Raw genomic sequence first — 27,477 nt, 5'->3', positions numbered from 1 at the left:
CGTCTGCACCACCAAGGCAGGTCCCAGAGAGGTTGTTGCCTTAATATCAGCCTCCGCAGGAAGAAACAGAAGAGGGTGAAATCCCAGATGATAATGGGGATGTGGATAACGATGACTATGATATGGCGGAGTGGGACAATTACCAAATACAGACACCATCCCCCTCTCAGATAGTCACAGGGGATTCACCTCCAGTGGACATAGCGAATTTTCATCAACTAATGGAGAGGGCGGCGCAACGTTTTAAACTAACAACTGAGCGCAGAGAGGAAGTTTGTTTCCTTTATGATTTCAAAAATCAGCCGTTTAAACAGACTCATGCTATTCCTATTGTGGAATTTATTTGGGAGGAAGGCAAGAAGTTGATGCAAACACCGAATACCTTGCTGGCACAGGTGCCTCGATTAGTGAAGAAATATAAGGCACCAATAGGAACCCCAGCATGCCTCACAGGACAGGCTAAACCTGAATCAGTCGTTACGCAGGCAGCGCAACGCAAGGCAAAGAATCAGACGTCGACTGTCACCGCACCACCGGACCGTGACGGACGGCGAATGGATGCCATAGGGCGTAAGTTCTCTTCAATGGCCTCTACTGTGGTAAGAGCAGCTAATGCCTTGGCCATATTGGGTCGCTATGACCGACAGGTGTGGGCTGACATTTCAGATTTGCTGCAAGAGTTACCGGAGCCATCTAAGGTGGAAGCAATGAAGTTGCTTCAAGAAGGAGAAGCAGCATCGACGGAGATAATTGATTGTGCAGTAGACATCGTCTGCACGGGATTCCGTCAGCTTGCCGGAGCGGCTGTTCTGCGCAGGCAAGGATGGTTAAGATCGACATCCTTTCGTCAGGAAGTGCAGTCCATGATTCTTAACATGGCTTATGACGGCGAAGCGTTATTTGGAACTCACGTTGATGAGGCACTTCAATCCATAAAGAAGGACACTGAGACAGCTAGATCTTTAGGAAACCTTCAATTTCAAAGGCAGAATTTTCGTGGTGCACGCGGACGCGGCACCTCCTCCTCCAACTTTCGAAGGGGTAATTATCAATACAGACCCTATAATCAAGGATCCAACCGATATTCCAATACCCAGCAACAGCAATCTTCACGACAGCAGGCCTCTAAGTCGTATAGAGGGAAATCCTCATACAGAGGAAACGCATCTGAGAGACAGTGACTCTTTCCGGACATGCATGGTTGGAGGTCGAATCTCTGTTCTTTTCTCAATGGTCCTCCATCACAAGAGACAGTTGGGTTTTGGACATTGTGAAGAAAGGACACGCCTTAGAATTCACCAAATTCCCTCCTTCCACACCACCCTCCGGACCACCACCTGCTCACATAAAAGAACTTTTATATCAAGTTCGACTTCTACAGCAGAAGGGAGCTGTAGAAATGGTGCCAGTATCGCAAAGGGGAAAGGGTTTTTATTCCAGATTCTTTCTAATCACAAAGAAGAACGGGGAGTGGAGGCCCATCCTCGATTTAAGGGCACTTAACAAATACCTAAAGAGCCAATCCTTTCGTATGATGACGCTAGTAGACATCTTGCGTCTACTCTCGCAGGAAGATTTCATGGCAACTATAGATCTCCAGGATGCCTATTTTCATATTCCGATATTACAAAGGCATCGAAAGTTCCTGCGTTTTCGAGTGGGTCAACACGATTACCAATTCAAGGTGTTACCGTTTGGTCTGCGCTCGGCCCCTCGTGTGTTCACGAAGGTACTAGCTCCAGTGATAGCGTTTCTGCGACTTCAGGGAGTGCAGATTTTTCCATATCTGGACGATTTTCTCCTAAAATCCCAGTCAAGCACTCACCTAGAACAACACATACTTCTGTGCCAGAACGTGTTTCGCTCATTAGGTCTGTCCATAAATGCAGCAAAATCCCAACCTCATCCTGCTCAACAAAGGGATTTTCTGGGAGCAACTCTGGAAACGGTATCAGCAAGAGCGTTTCTTTCCCAAGAGCGTCTGCAAAAGATACTACGGCTGGTGGTGTTGATCAGGTCAAAAGAGTCAGTTTCTGTGAGATTGTTAAAATCGTTTCTGGGGATGGCGTCATCCTCCATTGCCTTAGTTCCTCATTGCAGGCTGAGAACACGTCCTATTCAGGAAGCACTGAATGTTCAGTGGCGTCAAGTCACGGGTTCTTTCCACGACATAGTACGTGTCACAGATCAAATGAGATCAGCGCTCGCATGGTGGACAAATCCAGCCAACCTCACAGAAGGCATGTCTTTTCTGACGGTGCCGCCGGACAGGACAATCACGACAGACGCCTCATTAGAGGGATGGGGTGCACATTTGGAAGATCTCTCCGTAAAAGGAAGATGGTCAGCACATCAAAGAACTTGGCATATCAACAGGTTGGAGTTGATGGCAATTTATCTTGCTCTAAAGTCATTTCTGCCCTTGATCCAGGGAGAATCAGTGCTAATACAAACAGACAACACAACCTGTATGCACTATGTAAACAAACAAGGCGGAACAAAATCCCCAAGTCTGTCCAGGTTAGCTCAAACAATTTGGGACTGGTCTCTCAGTCATCAAATCATGATTACAGCAGTACATCTACCAGGAGTAGCCAATATCCTAGCGGATTCCCTAAGCAGGTCCTCCTCGTCGACCCACGAGTGGGAATTACACCAACCCACTCTAGAGAGGATATTCCAAATATGGGGTCGTCCGCAACTGGATCTTTTTGCTACGCCGGAGAAGCGGAAATGCCGGAATTATGCAAGCTGGCATCCCCACAAGGGCTCGCAGGGGAATGCCCTTTTGATAAACTGGTGCAATCTATTTGCGTACGCCTTTCCTCCAATTCCCCTCATACCTCGGGTCCTTTGGAAGATGAAGAGACAACCTTGCCACCTGATTCTAATAGCCCCACGCTGGCCCCGACAACCGTGGTTCTCAGAACTGCTTCTGATGTCCCAATGTCAACCAATCCTCCTGCAACATCGGACAGATCTGCTCACGATGAGCGAAGGGAGAATTTGTCATCCAAATCCCTCCTTACTGAGCTTATCGGCCTGGAACCTGAACACCATGAGTTCGCCCATCTAGACATCCCGCAGGATTGTAGGGATATTTTGGCCTAAGCAAGAGCACCCTCTACAATCAGGACGTACAAGTTCAAATGGAAAAGATTTTGCCACTGGTGTGCTGCTAACTGAGTCCACCCGATACACTCCACGGCGCACCAATTACTACCTTTCTTCTTGCACCTAGCTAATTCTGGTTTGTCTCATGCAACCCTACGGGTTTTCTTGGCAGCAATTTCCTGTTTTCGGCAGGATGGATCAAATTCCCTTTGTTCCTCAAGAATAATCCGCCAATTTTTTAAAGGTTTGTTTCGGAAATTCCAGCCAATTCGACGCCCTCCTCCGTTGTGGCATCTTAACGTTGTGTTGGCGCAATTGATGAGACCTCCGTTCGAGCCCATTCACAAGGCCGACTTAAAATATCTAACTTGGAAGGTCGTACTACTTCTGGCATTAACGTCTTCACGTCGTGTCAGTGACATTCATGCTTTTACCGTCAAACCTCCGTTCCTGCAGTTCAAACCGGATGCTGTAGTGTTACGCACCAATCCATCATTCCTACCCAAGGTGCCTACTGATTTTCATATTAATGAACCAGTAATATTAAAGACCTTCTTTGCCAACCCTCAGACACCTGCAGAGCAAAGATTGCACTCTTTGGACGTGAAGCGATGCCTAAAATTCTACATCAGTAGGACAAGTTCGTTTCGAAAATCCGATCAACTTTTTATAGCATATGGACGTTGTCATAAAGGACGTCAGGTTACTAAGCCGACCATTGCACGATGGATTTCGGCAGCTATTGCTTTCTGCCACCAAAAGGCAAACAAACCCCTACAGTCTTCAGTGAGAGCGCACTCCACTAGGGCAGTATCATCGACTGCCTTATTTGCTGGAGTACCTTTGCAACACATCTGCAGAGCAGCTACGTGGTCGACCAGACACACGTTTACTAAGCACTACTGCTTGGCAACTTTAATCGAAGAGGACGCTGCAGTAGGACAGGCAGTGCTACGCAATCTTTTTAAATAAGGTGAGCCTCTTCCTCCCGCCTCCATATTGTTTCCATTTATAATTGACATATGATGCATTTATACAATTACAGTTATTCAGTGCTGTCATATGCATGAGAAGATTGATTGTCATTATAATTTCAAGGCTCTGTGATCATGGAAACAATGATGATTGTTACTGCTAGCTATTCTATATTCAAGCATGTGAATCTATGAAAGACACCCCAATACTGGAGAAGAACAATTGTTACTTACCTGTAAACAGGTGGTTCTCCAGTATTGGTGTCTTTCATAGATTCACATGCGACCCTCCCTCCTCCCTTCAGAGGCTCTCTTCTCCTCATACACTCTAAGGTCACTTTGGTGCTACGAAAATCTGAGGTGAGAAGCTCTGAGGAGAAGGTTCTAGAGAGGAGCTGGCGCCTGATTGGCCGTAGTTTGGACTAACATAATGACAGAGTTAGACTACGAATGTCTTTTTTCTCTTTCCATGTATCTCTATGGAAATTTCATATAGGGACATTCTTGATGTTATTACTTACTTATATCTCTGTTTTTATATGATTACTTATCTATATGTATATATATATATATATATATATATATTATGGCTGTATATATTGCTATATTATTTACCGTGGGACTCCCACTCCGACGACGGGGAATATTCAAGCATGTGAATCTATGAAAGACACCAATACTGGAGAACCACCTGTTTACAGGTAAGTAACAATTGTTCATATTTTTTATTCAGTCAGTATAGTTTCCAAGGTTGATCTGCCTCTCGTAGGTAGTTCAGTATCCATGAGACATATCCTACAAATGGCTACAGTAAATAAAAAATAAACATTTGTATCTTGTCTGGAATTCCCTCCGTGAATGTGGTGTCTTAGCACCTGGTCATAAGCCTCACACAAAGCTACAACAATGCAGCAAAAAGTTGGAGCCGACAGAAGAGTGAGTTCTTGTCTTCCTAACTGTACAATTACACAGATCTTACGGCAGAACACATTCCTGCCCAACTTGAGGATCTCCACCCAGCAGGCAAGCACTTTCAGTTTAAGCTATATGCTGAGCTTTAAGCGGGATAAAAAAAACTGGGGTCTCTCTCAAAGGGGCATGGCCAATGTAATTAAGGGCATGGCTTAAGTCACGCAAGCGTAAATTCTGTGCTTAGCATAGTTTGCTGCTCAACTGGTATTTTGCTGCTTCGGGTAGTGCATCCAGATGTATAATACAAGCAATATTTCAACTACAGCAAGCCAAAACTATTGGCTTTGTCTGTGGTTGTTAGCTGCATAAGCAACAACTATGCCTTCGTTGAATATAACATGACAATCCTTCAGTTCTGAAATGATGAGACTGTGAAAGAACTTTAAGGAGCCTCTTCGAAGTTACCCCAAAGGCAGTGAAGGGTGGCGCTGCTGCATAGTTAAGATTTTGGGTGATGGCAAAAATGGAGAGCTCGATAGGAACCCGTCTCGGCAGCTGCTTTTTAGAACAGCCGGTGCTCAGCACCGTCGAGACAGGGCCACTTAAGGCCCTGGCTATCCGCTCTGTATTCCCATCCCTGACGGGCCCTGGTCCCGTTTGTCTGTGCTGTTCGATTTCACCATATTGCCCTTCCAGAAATCTTTGTTCTCCCCATCACCACCTGGCCCAGGTTCCGAGGTTCATCGAAGTATGTATAACATGCAGGCAGTGAAGCAAATTTGGCCTTTTCTGGATTTTCCTCAGATCGTGCAGTCCAGCTGTTTACTGCATTTTCTGTAGAGGTTTAGGTTTACTTGCTACTCATTCTATTCAGATTGTGTTAACCCCGCTGTTAATCTTTACCTGGTGGATCAAATGATTACTCTTCAGTTTAACTATAACATTCATTGCTGCTCTAGAACATAGCTTAAAGACACTGGCAAAGCCAATAGCTCTGGCTAAACACTTATAAAGTCCGAAAGCGAAACCTTGTGGCTATGCTAATTTCTCCTTCAGTGTCCTCTGGGTTCAAGCCTTGTGAGTCCTGTGGACGACAAATGTCTGCCACGGACCCTCACTCAGTTTGCAGATGGTGCCTGGGTGAGCATCATGACTCGTAGTGTGACTCCTGTCGCCACAGCTGACCGAAAGGGTGCAGGAAAAGTCTTATGAAGCTCTTTGCAGTGCAGATGTCCAAGTCATCAAGGTCTTCTCTTCGTCGTCTATCTCCTACACGCTCAACGTACCGACAGCACGTCTGCACTAGGAGCCGTTCCCATGGGTTTCCTTCTCCAACGTCTAGAGGAAAGTCTCGGCGTCGCACTCAAGGTGCCGCCCTGTAGGAAGCTGGCTCTGTAGATACTATATCAAAATGAGGTTGTAGGAAAGTGGCTCTGTATATACTGTTCCCAAATAGGTACAGTGTGTACAGAGTCCACAGTCCCCAGAGGTTTGGCAGAGGCTAAAGTTAGATATAACCTTACTCTCTAAAGTGGTAGCTTGGTCAAGCAGTAAGGCAGTATCAGAGGACAGTGTAAAGCATTTGTTGTACACACCGTCATCCATTGGTCTCACACTCAAGAACTGAACTCTAGACCAATGGTTTTTGTATAAAAATATGTAGTTTTATTTTAGAACCAACAATAGGTATCAAAATATACTTTCTCAGATTGAGAGGCTTTAGATAAATACTTTTCACTAGGCAATAGACTGGATGCAATAGATACAATTTCAAACCCAATTATACATTGAGCTCAATGGGAATTTCTACTAAAATGCAATAATTACTTTTTGGATTACTTTTCTTACCTTAAGACTGGATCCTAGATACAGTCCTGGGACAGTTCCTGTAAACAGTTGAGTAAAGGTTTTGGGTACAGTAGTGATTTTTAAGGAATATTATTGTATTTTAAAAGTTGACACTTAGAAACTTTTTCAGCAAAAATCACCAATGGTATCCTATGGGAGGAAATTCACATAGCAGGTAAGTTGGGTTATAGTTACTTTTTCTAACTCAGTGTTGGATCCAGCACTGGGACACCTCCTGTAAACAGTTGAAAGAATGTGTTTTGGTTATACAGGCGATTTTAACGAATGTTCAAGTTTGCAAAATCGACACTTAGAAACTTTTTCAGCAATAATCAAGTAATGTTATCCTATGGAAGGAAATTCAAGTTAACGGTAAAGTATGTTCTCGTTACTTTTGTAATCCAGTGCTGGGTTCCTAGGTTCAGCACTGGGACATCTATCTAAAACCGGTAAGTAATTACGTTTTCACAGTTGGTGCGATTTTTAAAGAATATTTGTAGTTTGCAAAAATCGTCACATAGAAGAAATTTCACAGAAAAACAGTCAATGGTTTCCTATGGAAGAAAATGGGGTTAGCGGTAAGTATGGTTTTAATTACTTTTCAGGGTCAGTGCTGGGCAACAGGATCCAGCACTGGGATCTCTCCTGATAGCAGGTGAGTATTTTCGTTACTCGGTTGATTTTAGGTGACTATTTTAAAGTTTAGAAACTCCATACTTAGAAGAATTTCCAAGTGAAACCAGTCAATGTTACCCTGTGGAAGAAAAGTGTTATCGGCTTTTGGGTAAGTACGAGGCTGGCAGAGTTAAGGTTCTGGGCATAGGGGTCTCCCAGGGTCAGGTCAGTACGGTTGTTACACCCTCTGTGGCACAGGGGCAGCCGGGTGCAGAGTGAGTTAGGCCAAATGTTATCCTATGGAAGCCAGGGGGGCCTTGGTTGGTGGCTGCTGGCTAGCAGGCCACGTGGCTGTGGGAGCCGGGCATCTGGTCACTTGCTCAGGGCAAATGGGGAAGTAGAGCAGAGTAGAGATTGCACTGCCAGGGGCACTCGGGCGGCTGGGTGCAGGGTGCTTTTGAGCTGTCAGGCGCTCAATGGATTGAAACGGAGAAGCTCAAATACGAACAAAAGCTGCAAGCTCTGGGACAAAAATTCTTCAGGTGTGACCACCACTTCGAGAGGTAAGTTGGGTAGTTGGAGGATAGGTAGGCACCCAAGAGTTGGCTGCAGGGGTGCCTTTTGGTGTCTGGAAATCTTACCCTCAGCTGGTCGCGGTTGGAGGGGTCCCTGGTTCTGAGGCTGCAGGCGTCGTCAAGAGCGTCGGTGGGTCCTTGGGTACTGGATTCGGGGTCACAGTCGCCGGGTGACATCCTCTGGGTCTTTGTTCTCTCCAGCACAGGCCAGGCTTGGCGGGTGGAGTGTGTGCAGGGTTCGTGGTTCCTGGCTGATGCCAGGGGTCAGTTACTTGATTTGAGCAGTACCACTGCTCTTTGGAGTCCCAGTTGCTTAGTCACACGGTAGCCAGGTCCTCAGGGGTTTGTGAGGTTGCTGGCCACTGGAGATGCCGAAGTTTAGCAGGAGCAGGTTCGAGGGTCGACAGGCCGGTAGGGCTGGGGGCCAAAGCAGTTGGTGTCGTCCTTGTGAGCAGCTGCACGGTATGTCTTGTCTCTTGATCTTCTTTGCTGTTTTGGAATCTGGATCTGAGGAAGAAAGGTTCAGGGTGCCCCTAAAATCTGAACTTAGGGGTGTTACAGGTAGGTAAAGGGCAGGGACACCCCCTATCCTGCCACTCCTGTGGGAGGGGGTCAGTAGCCTAGTCCTGATTGGGCAGGGCTCCCATCTGCAAGATGGCGAGAGCCCGGAGATGTGCTTCACCTCGCCTCCCCCACCTTAGGGGTGGGGTTGGCAGAGGCTGGCACACCCCCTTTCCTTCCTTGGGGTTTCCGGCAAGTCTTCCCGCCAGAGTGGGGGTCAGAACCGGTAGGGGCCAGTTGCTGAGTACAGTAAAGTGGCCTGGAGAAGTCCACAAAGGTAGCATGCCTTTGAAGCTTCCCTTGTCCATCCTGGGGGAGGAGACCTAGCACCTCGCCCAGGATGTGCATTGTTGCAGGCCCAGGAGAGCGGATGGCTCTCTACCCAGGGGTCCAGCAACATGTCTGCTGTGCGGCAGCCTAGGCAGCCCCTCGGACAAGACGTGGATTGTAGGTTAGGTTCAGGGGGCATCTCTAGGATGCCCTCTGCCGTGCATTGTACATTAAACCCGCACTGATGCCAGTGTGGGATTTAATGTGCTGAGAAGTTTGAAACCAAACGTCTGTCTTCAGTGTTGCCATCATGGTTCTGTGGAGTTTGTGTTGACGATCTCCCAGCACCATATACTCTTGAATGGCAGCACTGCACTTACAGTGCCCAGGAATGAACCTGGGTACTGTAGGGGCACAGGGTTCATGCACCTGTACCCACAACGCTGGCATAGGGCACCCAGCTAGAGGAGTGGCTGATGTATGCCTGGGCAGTGTGTTGTGGGCATGGCACACCTGCACACAGGGAGGTGAGCCATGTCGACTGTTTTGTTCTGCACCCAGACACACAGCCTGCAAAAAGGGGGCGGGGGGAGGGTTGAAGGGTGTGTGTGTGTGTGTGTGTGTGTGTGTGTGTGTGTGTGTGTATATAATATATATGTATGTGTGTGTATATATATGTATGTGTGTGTATATATATGTATGTGTGTGTGTATATATGTATGTGTGTGTGTATATATGTATGTGTGTGTATATATATGTATGTGTGTGTATATATATGTATGTGTGTGTATATATATGTATGTGTGTGTGTATATATGTATGTGTGTGTGTATGCGCGTGTGTATGCGCGTGTGTATGTATGTATGTGTGTGTGTATGCGCGTGTGTATGCGCGTGTGTATGTATGTATGCGCGTGTGTATGCGCGTGTGTATGTATGTATGCGCGTGTGTATGCGCGTGTGTATGTATGTATGCGCGTGTGTATGCGCGTGTGTATGTATGTATGCGCGTGTGTATGTATGTATGCGCGTGTGTGTATGTATGCGTGTATGTGTGTGTATATATGTATATAGAGATATATGTATATAGAGATATATACCGGGCCTCTAAGGGTGGCACAATAAGTCCTGCAACCCTTAGGGGCCTTCTCTGGTCACAGTGCCCTGGGTACCTATTGGATGCCAATTGGGTTTAGGTTGTCATGCAGTTTTAGGGAAGGAACATAAGCCCTGGGTACCTGATTGGCAGGAGCCCAGGGCACACTCAGTCAAAGTACATCAGCAATTCAGCAAAAAAAAGTGGGGGCATACCATGCAAGGAAGATGGCACTTTCTTACAGGGGTACAGTGTTCAGAGTCCAGTGGAACCACAAAGGTAGGCAGAGGTAAAAGTAGATAGCACCTTACTCTCTATTGGTGGTAGTGTGGGTGAGCAGTAAGGCTTTACCAGATGGTAGTGTAAAGCATTTCTTGTACACACTTGAGCAGCAAATGATGTCATGCACTCAGACTGAACTCAGACCAATTTGTTTGTATAAAAAAATATTAAGTTATTTTATTTCTAGAACCCAGCCAAGCTTGGTGCAGGTAAGTGAAATAAATGCTTTGCAAAATCTTATGCTATGTTTTACAATTGAATGCAAGTTCAAATGTAGTTGATTGAATTACAGGTAAGTCAATGTTCTGAAATTACTTTTTTGTTACTTTTCAGATTACTATGTACGTTACTTTTTAGATTACTTTTCAGAATACTTTTGCTAATCAGTGTGATATGCATAGATATCACACTGGGACATTCACTTGACAAAAGGTAAGTAATTCACTACAAACCAACTCCACACTTAGATTGTTTTTCCTTGAAGAGTTCTATATATTCCTGTGGATAAAATTAAGCTAATGGTTTGCAGGTAGGTACAAGTTTGTGAGAGTTGGTATTCTGGGGTTAGAACCAGGGTTCCCCCAGGGTCAAGGATGCTCCCTCAAAACACCCTCAGCGGCACTAGGGCAGCCGGGTGAAGAGTGCTGAGGCCTAATGTTATCAAATGGGGGATAGGGGGTCTCTGGTGTTGGTGGCTGCTTACGAGCAGGCCACAAGGTTGGGGGAGCCAAACTCCTGGTGTTAAGCTCAGGGAAAAGGGGGATCCGATGTAGCACCCCTGGGTGGCTGGGTGCTGTTGATTTCAATGGGGATTCTCTGGTTGCAACAAAGACTGCAGGCATGGGGATGAAGATCTTTTGGAGCTGACCACCAGTTGGAGAGGAAGTTGGGATGCCTGGGGATGCTGGGACACAGTCTGTTGGGCCACCCAAGGCCGTGGGATGTCAGGTGCAGTGGTGTCTTTAGGTGTTGGGTTTTCCTTACCAGCTCCGGTTGCGGTCGGGCGGATACTCCAGAAAGAGGCTGCAGGCTTCGCTTGGAGATTCGAGGCAGGTCAGAGATCACCAGATCTCAGGTCAGGCTCGCCAGATAGACCTTGTGGTGTTGGGCAACTCTAACACGGGCTGTAGGCGTCACGAGCAGAGTAGTTTTGGCTGGGGCCAGAGTCTTTTGGTGAGGAAATCCGGTGTTCACAGGAGACAGTCTTTGGTTTGGATTTTGCTGGAGCAGGTTCGAGGTGGGGACAGGCTGGTAGGGCTGGGGCCAAGTCAGTGGGCATCCTCCGCTCCTTAGTTTCAGCCAGATTCTTCAGTCCTACTCTCTTCTTGTCCGAGGAGGCACGGTTCGAGGTTGCACCCAAGTACTAGATTTAGGGGTGTTACAGGTGGGTACAGGTCGGGACCAATGGGTCCCTTCCTTGGGGTGGGTACATCCCCCTATTATCTCCAGTGGGAGGGGGGCATAAGCCTCACTCTGGCTGCTGGGTCCCCCCCCCCCCCCATCTGCAGGATGGCAGGGACAGAGTTGTGCTTCACCTTGCCCCACCTGAGTGGTTGGGTTGTCAATGGTGGCTACACCTCTCCTCCTATCTGTTTTCCTGCTGATTATCCCGCCCAAAGTGGGGTCGGAGCTGGTGGGGGGCAGTTGCTGGGAGCAGCAAATGGCTGAAGTAGCTCACAAAGGCCGCGAGCCTTAGAAGCTTCCCCTTCGTGGACCCTGCCCAGTCTTGGGGAGGAGGCTTGGCACCTCGTCCAAGGATATGCTTTGTTTCAGGACCCTGAAAATAAAAGGACTAATAAAAGATTTCCCCTCTTAGGTACTGTATAGAGTTTTGGGGCTATCATGTGAGAAACTTTCAGACTTACTTATAAATCCTTGATCTACTCATAAGGCTTCCATGCAACCGTGGAAAATGGCTTTTTCTTGCTGTTACCTGCACATGTGAACCCATGAAAGATGGAGAGCTGTAGGTTGTAGGCAAGTCACTTTTTAGGTCTCGCATGCGCTGCATAGGAGACCTTTAGCCGTCGTGCAGCTCTTTTTCCAAGCCCATACTCGTGCTTGTGGCGGCATACAGCTTGCAGGAGTGCGCAGCGGTGCGCCACTAGCAAGTGCTTTGAAAAAGAGCAGACGCTTTCCAGCCCGCACGCACCACTCGCGGGTGCACCCCTCCGCCCCTCTCCTGCTGCAGCGCGAGGCGCGCGCTTGTTTTTGTTGCATCGCGGCCCTTCAATTAGAGAGCGCAGAAGGAATTGGAGACGCGGAACATTTAATCTAGCATCTATGTCACTTACGTTAGTTTCTACTTCTCTACAAATATCTCCATCAACAGAGGTACCGGAACCAAGCTATTCACCGTAAATACATCCGACAAACCGTTTTATCTCTCGTTCTCTCCAGCTAACTTATCTCCTTCTCCTCACTTCATCCACAGATGGTGCTCAACCCCATCAACGTTCACCCCTTTTAAAAAAAACGTTGGCTCCCAAACTGTCAGGCTGTGTCGTTGACATTATTTCTCTAAGAAAATATCTGGTATGTTCTGAGTGCGCTGACATCTACTTTAGCAAGGACAACTTCTGCCAGATCAAATATGGTCTTTTCCTGTAAGTGATTTCTGTGTCATTGAGAGTGAAAATGCCCCCCCCCCAACACACGCGCGCTTCGTCCTTGGAAAGTCGTCTAGAAGCTTTGCTGTGCGATTTTCGGTAGAGAAGACAAACTCAGCGTCCGCATCAGTACAAGAATCGGCGCAAACATTTTTATTCACACAATTGTTGCAGCACATCAAGTGAAGTTTTTGTGTGCTGTGTTCTCACTGAAGAAGGAAACTTGAATACATGGCGTTCCGATTGAAAAACTTGTGTTTCAATTCTTCATTGAACCGTCTTGGCCTAAAAGGCAGAGCTTTGGTCTAACAATCTGAAGGTTGTGAGTTCGAACCTCTTAGTGGGCATGTGCTTTGCGATATAAGTGTTTGCATTTTGATAATTCTCCAGGCACCTATTTTAGGGTATACTTAACATTGTCTTCTCCCAGATTAGTTTTGTATCGGGACGTAGTTTGTAAATTAAAGATAAGCTCTTAATACTTTCTGCTGCGTTTATTGGCTGTAGTTTAGATCCTTCTACATTTTCTGTTTGACAATGCATCTTAAATTATTAACCCCTTCCATGCTGCGCAAATTCCGCCGCTGTGCTGACGGTTTCTTGCGCGGGCGTGGTCATGACGGAACGGTTCCGTCATGAGCACAGCTCAACCGTGGCTCATGACGGAACCGTTCCGTCATGAGCACCGAAGGGGTTAAGAAGGTACAGTATGGTGCTGGTTTTAATTGGCAAGTTGTGCACGCTATACCTTAATTATTGAGCACAGCTGTCTGCTCTAAATCGGTGGGCATTCTGGTTGAGTGGCGGGATGCGATAATTGAGTGAGGTTAATCGGGCATTGGATCATCCACTAAAGAGTAAGTGGTGCATGGAACCAGTCGTATCAGCCACAGGAAAGGCTGTCCTTACTCCTGAAACTCAAGTACCCAGAGCCGAGCCCAGCCCACACCCTGATTTAGCCGCACTCTAATGCCCACTTGCTAAGAGCAGCTGCTAAAAGTGAGTGATGTATGGTGACCACCTCCCTCCAGAGACACTATTTCCACTCCCGGACTTTTGTGTGATAGCCTAATGCATTGTGGGTATTGTAGTCTTGTTAATCTTCCACTGACCTAATTACACTAACACACCTAAAATTCAGTGGTTTGTAGGTGAATAATTCAGGACTGGAGATGGTGTCTGTTGTGACCTACAGTGCGGTAGCCACCCTATTAGTAGTGTAGTTTTTATCCTCTGCCTAAGCACATTTCTTAATCTGCTCCATTATTCTAAATGTTGCATGCTGGATGCGTTTATTGTGCCAAAATGGCTTCTGTTGTCATCTTCAATGCAAGATGGTGCACACTCTGAAATCTGTAAAAGTGCAGTCTCTTAATGCTTTATTTTAATAAATATATATTCACCAACCTCTAGTTCAGTGTGGACACTTTCTGCAGTCCTTGTCATACCCCTCTTTGTACGTCACACCTTTCAATAAACCTCAGTTCCCCACAGCACTTACCTCTTATGACCTTAATTGCCACTGCTCTCCGACCCTACCTCTAGGGGTCTCTCTCTCCCTTTCCCTCTCCCTACCCTTCCCCCCCTCTCCCCCTCTCCCCCTCCCCCCCCTTTCCCCCTCTCTTCCACTCCATCTATCACTCCCTTTGCTTTCATCTTTCTATCTCCTTCACTGTTTCCGTTCACTCTCTGCTTCCAATGTCTTGCTCGTTTAATACATCTTTCTTACCTCTCTCTCTCTCTCTCCCAATTTCACCATTCTCTACTTCTCCCTCGCCCTTCCTCTGTATTAGCTTCATCTCTCTACCTCATCTGCACCTCTTTTCTCTCTACTTGTATCTTTCCATTTTTCATCCCACCGGCTCTACCTGCCTCTCTGCCTCGCTACTTTGTTTACCTGACCTGTCATTCTGTGCTTCACCTTTCTATTTGTGCTATCATTATATCTCACCTCTCTTCCTATCTTATTTCTCTCTAGACCTTGCCCCTCGAGTTGGCACCTTTCTTACCAGCCTACATTTAAAACTGCATGCCAGGCCTCTAAAAACAAGCATTGGCATAGCCAATAGGTCTCGCCTTTGGGACCTTATGCGTTTTTAGCCTTGCAACAGTTGATGTTATTGCACCAAGGATATTGTGCTGCATAGCTAAATACTTATAAGGTCCCAAAAGCGAGACCTATTGGCTATGCCAATTCTTGTTTCCTGTTTTTTTCATGCCTACCTCCGCTATTGGGACGGTAATGGTGCTGCTTTTCCTTCTTTGCGTACCATATGCATTAGCAGTAAACGCATAGGGCAAGCAAAATATTAGTTCTTCCTAATCTTTGCTTTAAACCATTTCTGTATTGGTTTCACATGTGATCGTCCCAGGTCCCTAGATACAGTGGAATAGATAGGTTTTCCCCTCTCTTATGGTAAAGATCAGGAGACTTGGAACACAGTTGAGACATTGTCATGAAGCCTGCCTGAAGCTCAAATAAAATCTTAAAACTTAAGTAAATTGTATACTTCAGCACCCAAAATTACATGGTTGGCAAGTGTATAGTGTAGGAAAGTGGCTCTGTATATACTGTTCCCAAATCGGTACAGGGTGCACAGAGTCCACAGTCCCCAGAGGTTTGGCAGAGGCTAAAGTTAGATATAACCTTACTCTCTAAAGTGTTAGCTTGGTCGAGCAGTAAGGCAGTATCAGAGGACAGTGCAAAGCATTTGTTGCACACAGTCAGCAAATGGTCTCACACACTCAAGAACTGAACTCTAGGCCAATGGTTTTGTATAAAAATATATGGTTTTATTTTAGAACCAACAATAGATTTCAAAATATACTTTCTCTGAATGAGAGGCTGTATACAAATACTTTCAATATGCAGTAGGCATTTGAATGCACTAGACACAGTTGTTGCAATAGGCAACACAATTTCAAACCCAAGAATACATAGAGCTCAATGGGAATTTCTAATTAAATGCAATTGGTAACTTTGAGGATTACTTTTCTAACCACAGGACTGGATCCTGGATTCAGTCCCGGGACATTTCCTGTAAACAGTTGAGTAAAAGCGTTTTGGTTACAGTAGTGATTTTTAAGCAATATTTAGGTATTTTAAAAGTTGACACTTAAACTTTTTCTCATAGAATCACCTATGTTATCCTATGGGAGGAATTTCACTTAGCAGGTAAGTGGGGTTATGGTTACTTTTTCTAACTCAGTGTTTGATCCTGGATCCAGCACTGGGGCACCACCTGTTTTTGCGAATATTTGTAAGTTTGCAAAATCGGCACAAACTTTTTCACCAAAAACCAGGCAATGTTATCCTATGGAAGGAAATTCAAGTTGCAGGTTAAGTATGTTCTTGTTACTTTTGGAATCCAGTGCTGGACTCCTAGGTTCATCACTGGGACATCGATCTACAACAGGGAAGTAATTATGTTTTCACAGTTGGTGCGATTTTTAAAGAATATTTGTAGTTTGCAAAAATCGACACTTAGAAGAAATTTCACAGAAAAACAGTCAATTGTTTCCTATGGAAGAAAATTTGGTTAGCAGTAAGTATGGTTGTAATTACTTTTCAGGGTCAGTGCTGGGCACCAGGATCCAGCACTGGGACCTCCCCTGATAGCAGGTGAGTATTGTCGTTACTCAGTTGATTTTAGGTGAATATTTTAAAGTTTAGAAACTCCACACTTAGAAGAATTTCCAAGTGAAACCAGTCAATGATACCCTATGGAAGAAAAGATATCGGCTTTTGGATAAGTACTCGACTGGCAGAGTTAAGGTTTTGCAGTGTGAATCTTTCTGGATTCACTATGCTGTGCATTATTCCGCCATCTTGTGGTTGGGTCCGGATTCGTAGTCTTTTCTTTTTTTTTTTTTTTTTTTTTTTTTTTTTTTGTAGCCCAGGTGGGCGGCGACGACCCACCATTTGGTGCACCTCCCGTGACGTCGTCGTGCTTCCTGCGGAAGTCCCACCTTTGGGGCGCCATCTTCAGATTCTTTTTTCCGCCGTTGGGTCTGGATCGTCATCGGGAAGCTCCAGAATTACAATCGAAGGAAGAAGAAAGAAAAGCGAGTTTCGTCGATAACTAACTACTACGAAGATATCACAGGAAAGGAATAGATTACATCAGGAGCGCGAAGAAAGGAAGTTTTGCGCCTTTTACTTCGACGCCCTTGGAGAATGCGCACTCGGAGGCCCTGAGCGCAATGGACAAGACGCCATTCAAGTTCTGCCCTAACTGCCCCCACAAGTTCGCGCAGAAGGACCAGCATCCGGTCTGCAACCTCTGCCTACTGGTCGACCATCAGAGTAAGGACTGCAACGCCTGCTCAGCCTTCGCACCGAAGACGCTCCGGGTGAGAGATCGGCAGAGAAGAGCCAACGCCAGCATGGATGGCAAGGGTAAGGCCCCGTCGCTCTACGATCTGGGCCTATCCACGGACGATGAGGACAACGTCGCCGAGGGACCCGAAAACTTCACGGTCGTAGAGACCGACAAGAAAAATGAAGACTAGGTAAGAGAATCGTCGAGCTCAAAACAGAAAATACCTCAAACCCAAGGCTGACTCGAGAAAATCGGAGTCAAAGTCCACGAAGGGAGCCCCGGCGCCGAAAAGTTCGACGACCAAGGGGGGAACCATGGACGAGAGGCCGAGCGGATCCTTCGAAAAGGACTCCCTGGTGCCGAAAGGCAAGGATCGTCGAAGTCGACCCATGAGACGGGGCGCTCAACGCAGAAAGAGCGGTCGACGTCGACGCAAGTTCAGTCGAAAAGGCCTGCGGTCGACGCCGAAAGCATCTCCCAGATGGAGAAAAAGAAGAGGCGGCTCGAGGCCGAAATGGATAACATCCTTCAAAGGAAGAAGGAGTTCGACGCCAAGATGAAGGAATTCAAGATTCCAACGGCTCCACTTACGAACGTCGTCGAAATCTAGGACGAATTCGACACCGAGGGGCTGACAAGAGATCTCGAAGAGGAAGACGAGACCTATTATGAAGGCGAAGCCGAGGAAGAAGACCAGCAGTCGTTCTACAGCTCGGCGCCATCTACCAGCCACGACGTCGAATGGCAGGATCTCGACACCGAAAACCCGGAGGAGCCCGTGGACACGTACCCTTCGAGGCCTTCGCCACCCGACGACATCGGGGTGTACAATATGGTGGTCAGGAGCGCAGCGACAGCCTTCGGCGTCAAACTCAAAGAAGAGAGGCCGAAAGCCGACTTCCTCCTCGAGACCCTGCTCCCCATCCAGACGAGGAGCCAATTCCTCCCCATGCTACAAAGTGTGATGAATCAGGGGAGAGAAGCCTTCAAGGAACCAGCGACCTGCCGTTCGATCACGCCCAGGACGGAGAAGAAGTATAAGCACTCTTCTCTGGACCCCCCTTACATCAAGGGTAGCCTCACCGCCGACTCCATCATAGCTTCCACGGCCAGGAGAAGGGCCAACGTACCAGCAACTTCGGGGCCACCACCTGATAAAGAAAGCAGGAGGATAGACCTCACAGGAAGGAAGGTCGAGAGGAACGCCGCAATGCACTGGCGCATGGCGAATTCCAATGCACTCCTCAATAGGCACCAGTACCAGCACTGGGACGAGATGGGGGAGCTAGTAAAGCACCTCCCCGAAGAATACCGCCAGAGAGCCTCGCACCTGGTAGACGAAGGTAAAAACATCGCCAACTCTTGTATAAAGACGGCGTTGGACGGGGCAGAGACTTCAGCAAGACTAATGGCCATAGGGGTCACCGAGAGAAGGCATGCATGATTAAGAATCTCTGGATTCAAACCGGAGGTGCAGAACAACATCCTTAGCACCCCCTTCAACGGAGAGACACTGTTCGGCGCAACAGTAGACGAGAAACTCACCCAGCTGAAAAAAGAAAACGAAACGGCGAGGTCCATGGGGGCCCTACAGCTGAGGGGAATGAGGCGAGGCAATCCCTCGAGGAGACCCTACGGTAGGGGAGGAAGCCAGCAGGGGGCGTCGCACCAGACGTTCCAGCAGGGTCAGCAGGGTGATAGTCACGGACAACAAGGTCAACAGAAGCAAAACTGGCAGGAACAACCTCGGGGCCAGTCCTTTCGCGGGAGAGGGAACGGACGTGGCCAGAGGAGGAGAGGGGGTGACCAGCCCTCATCAAAGTGACTCAGCACGCAAGAGGACACCTACCCTCGACATGCCCCCAAGGGTGAGGCGCAGTACAGTAACATCAGGGGGGAGAGAAGATTCAAAAGCCTACGAGCATACAACACCAGTAGGCGGAAGACTGAGGTTCTACCTTCAGGAGTGGCGGCGTATAACCACAGACAAGTGGATACTGAACGTCATGCAGTACGGATACTGCGTGGATTTGGAGAAAAGACCTCCAAACAGAAGACCAAAGGGAAGGCAGAGATCGGCTCAAGAACTGGCCCTACTCAGAGAAGAAACACGGAAACTTCTAGAAAAGAGAGCCATAGAGGCAGTACCGTTCAGAGAACGCAACAAGGGGGTCTACTCAAACTACTTTGTGGTCCCGAAAGTAGACGGAAACCTCAGACCCATCCTGGACCTGCGTTACCTAAACAAGTTCATCAGAACGCAGGAGTTCGAAATGACTTCGCTGCAGGAGGTACTGCCCCAAATAAGAGACGGGGACTTCATAGTCACCGTGGACCTCAAGGATGCCTACCTGCACATCCCAATAAACAGAAGACACAAGGGCCTTCTAAGGTTCAACATCGACCAGGAACACTACCAGTTCACAACCCTGGCCTTCGGATTAAAATCTGCGCCAAGGGTTTTTACAAAATGCCTGTCGGCGGTCGCGGCCCACCTACGAAAGCAGGGGATCCATGTCTACCCCTACTTAGACGACTGGCTGGTCAAGGCAAACTCACGCGAGAAGTGCGAGAGGCACGCAAAACGCGTAACAGACACTCTGACGAACCTGGGGTTCTCGATTCACTGGGTAAGTCATCGCTGGACCCGGAGCAGGTGAAGATTTTCCTGGGGGCAAAAATCAACTCCCTGAACAGCACAGTGGTGCCCAGCGACAGGAGGACAGATGCCCTACTGAAGGAGACGCGGCTCTACCAGAAGGGGCGAGCTCTGACAGTGAGGTCAGTGAGCAAGATGATGGGGATGATGGCGTCGTGTATCCAGCTGGTGCCGAATGTACGCCTGCACATGAGACCATTCCAGGAATGGCTACAACAGCAATGGTCACAAGCAAACGGAAGTTGGGAGGATCTAGTGGTTGTTACGCACGCAGTGCAGGAGGAGATGACTTGGTGGAACAGAGACAACATGACAGCAGGGAGAAGCCTGACACCACCAAACCCAACAATGACCATTACCACAGACGCATCGCAAAAGGGATGGGGAGCGCACATGGACAACCTCAGAGTGAGGGGTCTGTGGGCTCCAGCAGACGTGGTACGCCATATCAATTACCTCGAATTGAAAACCATCCTGCTAGCCCTGAAGGCATTCCAGAGGCACCTGTACAACCAGAGGGTGTTGGTTCAAACAGACAACACCAAGGCAATGTTCTACATCAACAAGCAGGGGGGGGACACAGTCGTTCCCTCTCTCCTCTCTGGCACAGGAGATTTGGAGATGGGCCATACCTCTCAGGATAGATCTACTGGCAATTCACCTACCGGGGAAGGACAATGTGGAGGCAGACTGGCTAAGCAGGCAGACCTCGGCATCACACGAGTGGGAGCTCAATGGCCAGGAAACGGAGAAGCTTTTCCAGAGATGGGGAACTCCCACAATAGACCTGTTTGCAACACGCCAAAATGCAAAATGCCAAAGCTTCGCGTCCAGGCAGCCAGATCAGCAATCCCAAGGAAATGCCCTATGGATAAGCTGGTCGAGGACATTTGCCTACGCCTTTCCACCGATACCCCTGTTGGACAGAGTGCTCGGCAAGTGCAGAACCAGCAACATGAATCTGATCCTAGTGGCTCCGCAGTGGGCAAGGCAGACATGGTTCTCACAAATTCAAGAAATGGCACAGGGCAATCCCCACAGGTTCGAGAGAAGAAGGGACCTGCTCTCCATGCAAAAGGGAGAGGTCCTACATCCGGAGCCAGAGAGCCTCAACCTGGCGGCATGGCTCCTGAAGACCTAGAGTTCGCTCACCTTAAATTGCCTCCTAGCACTATGCGGGTGCTGCGGGAGGCAAGGAAACCAACTACACGAAAATGCTACAGCGCCAAATGGCAGAGATTTACTGTGTGGTGCAGGAAGAAGGGCCTGCAAAACAGAATGACTAGAGACTCAACAGTACTGAGGTACCTCACACACCTTCTAAAGAGTAACCTCTGCTCGAGCTCCCTAAGGGTACACCTAGCGGCGATCGTAGCCTACACCAGAGGTGAGAAGGGTGGAAGTTTCTTCACTTCGCAGGTTGTGAGGAGATTCATGGAAGGAGCCAAAAGAATTGCCCCTCCTAAACGGTTGCCGCCGCCGGCATGGAATCTCAACGTGGTACTGACGGAGCTCATGAAGGCACTGTTTGAACCCATTCACAAGGCCACGCTGCAAATGTTGACGATGAAAACGGCCTTTCTGGTGGCCATAACCTCACTACGCAGGGTGAGCGAGCTTCAAGCGCTAACGCTACAGGAACCCTACATTCAGATTCACAAGGACAGGATAGTCCTGAGAACAGACCCACACTTCATGCCCAAGGTGGTGTCGGCGTTCCACATGAATCAGAGTATCCAGATACCGAGTTTCTTCCAAAACCCGACTACAAACGCAGAAAAGGCCCTGCACACCCTCGATGCCAGAAGAGCGGTGATGCACTACATTGAGAGAACGAAGGAACTCAGGAAATCAAAGCAGTTGTTTGTGTCCTTTGCTACTAGCTTCATGGGTAGACCAGTGACTAAGGGCACCATCGCTAGATGGATTGCACTCCCTATTCAATTCTGCCACAAACAGGCTGGACAGGAGCTAGCAGAGGGACCTCAGGCTCACTCCACAAGGAAGAAGGGGGCCACCGTTGCCTTCCTGGCGAACACGCCCATTCAGGACATATGTCTAGCGGCAACTTGGGCATCTGTGCACACGTTCACGAAACACTACTGCGTCGACATTCAGATGAACAAGGAAGCACAGGTTGGACAGAAGGTGCTTCAACACATTTTCAACGACCAACGCTCATCTACCACCCAGCCGCCACAAAATTAGGAAAACCGCTACAAAGTCTATGCACAGCATAGTGAATCCAGAAAGATTCACGCTGCAAAACGAATAGTTTCTTACCTGTCGGTGTAGTTTTGCAGCTTGAAGTTCTTTCTGGATTCACTAGCGAACCCACCCACCTCCGCCAGGAAGATGAGGCTGGAGGAAGAGGGGGTGAAATGGAAAAAATCAGAAGGAATGAAAACATACAGAAAAATAAACATGAAGGACTAATCCATCGCCTAGGGTTTAAAAAAAATAAATAAATAAAAGAAAGGAAAAAAGAACCCGAAGATGGCGCCCCAAAGGTGGGACTTCCGCAGGAAGCACGACGCCGTCACGGGAGGTGCACCAAATGGTGGGTCGTCGCCGCCCACCTGGGCTACAAAAAAAAACAAAAACAAAGAAAAGACTACGAATCCGGACCCAACCACAAGATCGCGGAATAATGCACAGCATAGTGAAACCAGAAAGAACTTCAAGCTGCAAAACTACACCGACAGGTAAGAAACTATTCGTTCTGGGCAACACGGCTGTGGGAGCTGGGCTCCTGGTCACTTGCTCAGGGCAAATGGGGAAGTAGTAGAGTAGAGATTGCACTGCCAGGGGCGGCTGGGTGCAGGGTGCTCTTGAGCCTTCAGGCGCGCAATGGAGAAGCTCAAAATCGAACAAAGGCTGCAAGCTCGGGGATGAAGATTCTTCATGTGTGACCACCACTTAGAGAGGTTAGTTGGAGGATAGGTAGGCACCCAAGAGTTGCGCACAGGGGGCTGCAGGGCGCCGGGTGCAGGGTGCCTTTTGGTGTCGGGAAATCTTACACTTGGCTGGTCACGGTTGGAGGGTCCCTGGTTCTGAGGCTGCAGGCGTCGTCAGGAGCGTCTAGGTGGGTCCCTGGGTGCTGGATTCAAGGTCACAGTCACCGGGGGGACGTCCTCGGGGTCTTTGTCCACTCCAGCACAGGCCAGGCTTAGCGGGTGCAGAGTGTGCAGGGTTCGCGGTTCCTGGCTGATGCCAGGCCTCAGTTACTTGCTTTGAGCAGTACCACTGCTCATGGGAGTCCCAGTTGCTTAGTCACAAGGTAGCCAGGTCCCCCAGGGTTTGTGAGGTTGCTGACCACTGGAGATGCCTGGGTTTAGCAGGAGCAGGTTCGAGAGCCGACAGGCTGGTAGGGCTGGGGCCAAAGCAGTTGGTGTCTATCTTGTGAGCAGCTGCACGGCAGGTCGTCTTGTCTCTTGATCTTCTTTGCGGTTTCGGAATCTGGATCTAAGGAAGGAAGGTTCAGGGTGCCCCTAAATACTAAATTTAGGGGCATTACAGATAGGTAAACGGCAGGGACTACTGGGTCCCAGCCCTGGCGTGGGTACACTCCCCTATCCTGCCACTTTCCTGTGGGAGGGGGGGGCAGTGGCCTAGTCCTGATTGGGCAGGGCTCCCCATCTTCAAGATGGCGAGAGCCCAGAGATGTGCTTCGCCTCCCCCACCTGAGGGGTGGGGTTGGCAGAGGCTGGCACACCCCCCTGTCCTTCCTTGGGGTTTCCGGCCAGTCTTCCCGCCAGAGTGGGGGTTTACAACCGGTAGGGGCCAATTGCGGAGTACAGCAAGTGGCCTGGCGAAGCTCACAAAGGCGGCATGCCTTTGAAGCTTCCCCTGCCCATCCTGGGGGAGGAGACCTAGCACCTTGCCCAGGATGTGCATTGTTGCAGGCCCAGGAGAGCAGATGGCTCTCTACCCAGGGGTCCAGCAACATGTCTGCTGTGTGGCAGCCTAGACAGTCCCTCAGACAAGACTTGGATTGTAGGTTAGGTTCAGGGGGCATCTCTAAGATGCCCTTGGTCGTGCATTGTACATTAAATCCTGCACTGGCATCAGTGTGGGTTTAATGTGCTGAGAAGTTTGATACCAAACTTCTCAGTCTTTAGTGGAGCCATCATGGTGCTGTGGAGTTCGTGTTTGACGATCTCCCAGCACCATGTACTCTTAAATGGCAGCACTGCACTTACAGTGCCCAGGAATGGACCTGGGTACTGTAGGGGCACAGGGCTCATGCACCTGTACCCACACTACTGGCATATGGCACCCAGCTAGAGGGGTGGCTGATGTATGCCAGGGCAGTGTGTGTTGTGGGCATGGCACACAGGGATGTGTGTGCCATGCTGACTGTTTTGTACTCTCACTCAGCCTGCGAGGGCGGTGTGTGTCAGAGTACAGGGCCTCTAAGGGTGGCACAGTAAGTGCTGCAGTCCTTAGGGGCCTTCCCTTGTCACAAGGCCCTGAGTACCTAGTGTACCATTTACCAGGGGCTGACATGTGGCCAGGGTTTGCCAATTTGGGTTTAGGTTTCAGCACAGTTTTTAGGGAAGGAACATAGGCCCTGGGTTCCTGATTGGCAGGAGCCCAGGGCACACTCAAAGTACATTCAGCAATTCAGCATAAAGTGGGGGCATACCATGCAAGAAAGATGACACTTTCTCACACATAGAACGTGAATCTGCAACACAAATCTGCAACATAAATCAGCTGAACAAATACAGGGGTTGCCAGCAAAAAGACCCTTTCCTTCTGGGGCACCTTTGAATTTGTAAGCCTTCCCCAGATGCCAGCTGTAGCCAGAAGAATGAACAAGCATTGGCATAGGCAATAGGTTTCGCCTTTGGGACCTTATAAGTGTTTAGTCATGCAGCACATTATCCTGGGTGCTGTGCCGCCAGGGATTGAAGAGCTATACTGTTACTACACACTGGGTCATGCAGTAGGATTCAGGAATACATGCTTGCCTCTGTCGCATGCTTTTTCTTTCTGGGCGGCATTATGGTAAACACTTGGAAGGCTTGTGTGAGGTCACATGCAATGGACACCAGAAGCCAGTCTATACAGCTTGTCTGTCTCTTTTCCTGCGTGATATTTCAATATGCAATGGCTCATGCAACAGAGTTGCTGGAGATGAGGGGTGGTACTGTGAATCAGCATATGCCTAGAGGAAGGTGAGTCACTAGTTATGCAATTTTATCCTTTGGCATATCCCAGCTGTCACTGTAAGTGTCCGTTGTGTCAAAGTTGTATTTAGTATGAGCTGTACAATTATCAAGATTATAACAGCGGCTGCCAGCAATGATATGACGGTGTGAGGTGTGTTTTAAAGTAAGGACCAGGAGAGGAAAATAAAGACAGGAGCAGGAAGATATCCAGCAGGGAAATTCACGCAGCAACAGTGAATTAATGAACGGCTGATGAGTGTAGTTGAACTTAGAAGTTACAGAAAGGGAGCAAAAATAGAGGAAGGTTAGAGAAAGCAAAATAAGGATAAGAGAAAAAGGTAAGTTTGAGTAAGCTCACGGCCAGAGCTGCTCGAACCAGGTTCGATCCTCGGTGTCGGCACAGCAGCCTGTGATTCTGGGCAAATAACATAACTGTGTAATGTAACTGGTGCTCATGTAAAGTGCTCTAATACCTTTTGTGTCGAGTTTGCACTATAAAAAATCTACAACAAAAAAAAATACGATGGGGCAATGCTTAGCAGCTGCCAGCAATAATATTACGGTGTGAGGTATGCAGTCTGTTTGAAAGTAAGAACAGGAATAGCTAAAATTAAAGACATGAGTGGAAGATAAACTAGCAGGCATGTGCACACAGCGATGTATTTATGCATTCATTACATGACTTAACCTTTCCTGACCCTCCATTCACTGTTCAGAGAACAGAGTGGAGTCGGAGCGCGCATTCCCTGTATTGAAGTGCATTCTCCCAATGGATTTAGTGCGGATTCTGGCAAGAAAAGCCAGCATCCCGGGAGGGGTGTAACCCCACACTTGGCAGTCCTGGGTAGCTGTTAATGTACAGACAACATGTTAAAGGCAGCGTTACTTGCATTACGGTGGTGCGGAGACAAAAAAAATATATATACATATATACACACACACTATGCAGTGTGCATATTTCTTAAAATGTACTGTATTACTTTTCACAAAGTGAAGCACATGGCGCCTATAAAGGGCGACGCAGGTGTATGCCATTAATGTATAGCTGCCACGGATATGCTAAATTCAGCATATGTTTTAGACCGGAGTGAAAACGTTTTTTTTCCAGTAGTGTTTCAATGTGGCTGACTCTACCATGTGAAAAGATCGTATCTTGCTCTCTCCAGGTAACTAAAGTCTCGACAATGTAAACTGGCCAAGATCACCATAAGGTGTGGTGACACCAAGACTGAAATGCTTTTTTTCGTTGAAATGTAATCGCCATGTACTTTACTCAGTTAAACAAGCAACAAAATGAGACCACAGACAAACGTTAAAGATGAAGGCTGAGGAAGAGCCGCACTGGGAGAGGGGGCGAATGGGGGGCAGCAGGCTGTCTTCGCCGCTGATATTTGAGATGTCTGAACTGCCTGTTCCAAACTTTCGTTTGACTTCCTTTTAGCATTTCTGGCAGGTTTTTAGAAGTCATCTTGGCTGCTCCGAGAGGGCTTGGCGCTGGCCTCGCAAGCCCTCTTCTCCTCTGCACATAAAGGAGAGCTGCCATTCACGGCCACCCGTGCACCCCCAGAGAGCGAGAAGCACAGAACGACTCAAAACACAAGCGCTAGTGTTCCGGCTAAAAATAATGTTTAAAAAAAAACGAAAGCACGGCACGTTGTCTGCAAACAGTAACCTGACCTGCTCAACATCAGGATTAGGAAAGGGTACACAACTTGAGCGGGCAAGTCAGGATTTGTATCCCCAACACCCCCAGTGCTTCAGTAAAGAAAAACAAGACCAGTGCCGAAAGACAAGCGTGGCCCTGCGGCTGCGAAAGTTAGAGTACTTATGCATGCAGAGCGTTTGCCTTGCTGGAGCGAGCAGCGGCAGGCACGATAATTGCAAACAGATGGCGTGCGCCGCTGCTCGCTCCCGCAAGGCAACCGCTCTGTATGCACGAGTACTCATTGGAAACAGTGCAAAACTTGCACGAGTTTCCAAGAAAGTACAGAGCGATTCCAAGAGGTCCCTCCTATGCAGCACTTACGTGCTGTGTAGGCGAGACGTAAAAATGCAGATTAGCTGTCAAACTGAACCAATAAAATAATTGTCTATGGCACTGTAGCTTGTGAAAGGAATTCTTAAAGTTCTCCTTCGTGTGAAGCTTAAGCCTTTCTAATCCATTTCCTTAATATAATTTTTCAAATAATTGTAGTTAACTGAGGTTACCTAATCCCAGGGCTGTCATGATTTTCTTTAAATTCATCAACTAGAATTTCCAGTCAGTTTCACTCTGATCGTTAAAAATTAACTGTCTAGCTGAACAGTGAAGCAGTCTAGGACTAGGCAGGTTCTATGAACCTAAAGGGCACAATGTTGTATCGTATGCATAAAATCTATTTTCAAAAAATGGAAATGTCTGACACGTATTTAAATTAAGAAAATATTTTTAGTTTTTTAATCTATTTAAAATGTTAATTTTGGT

General features: G+C 47.9%; 1 protein-coding gene across 2 annotated transcripts in view; it reads left to right on the top strand.

Moving 5' to 3' along the window:
- TIA1 (TIA1 cytotoxic granule associated RNA binding protein) overlaps positions 1-27,477 on the top strand; it is a 267,173-nt gene that overhangs the window by 142,645 nt on the left and 97,051 nt on the right. The gene's annotated exons all lie outside the window — the stretch shown is intronic.

The sequence above is a fragment of the Triturus cristatus genome, chromosome 11 (assembly GCF_964204655.1).
Source record: "Triturus cristatus chromosome 11, aTriCri1.1, whole genome shotgun sequence".
NCBI classification, from domain to species: Eukaryota; Metazoa; Chordata; class Amphibia; order Caudata; family Salamandridae; genus Triturus; species Triturus cristatus.
The sequence above is the reverse complement of the archived record's forward strand: the minus strand, read 5'-3'. Positions and strand labels throughout refer to the sequence as shown.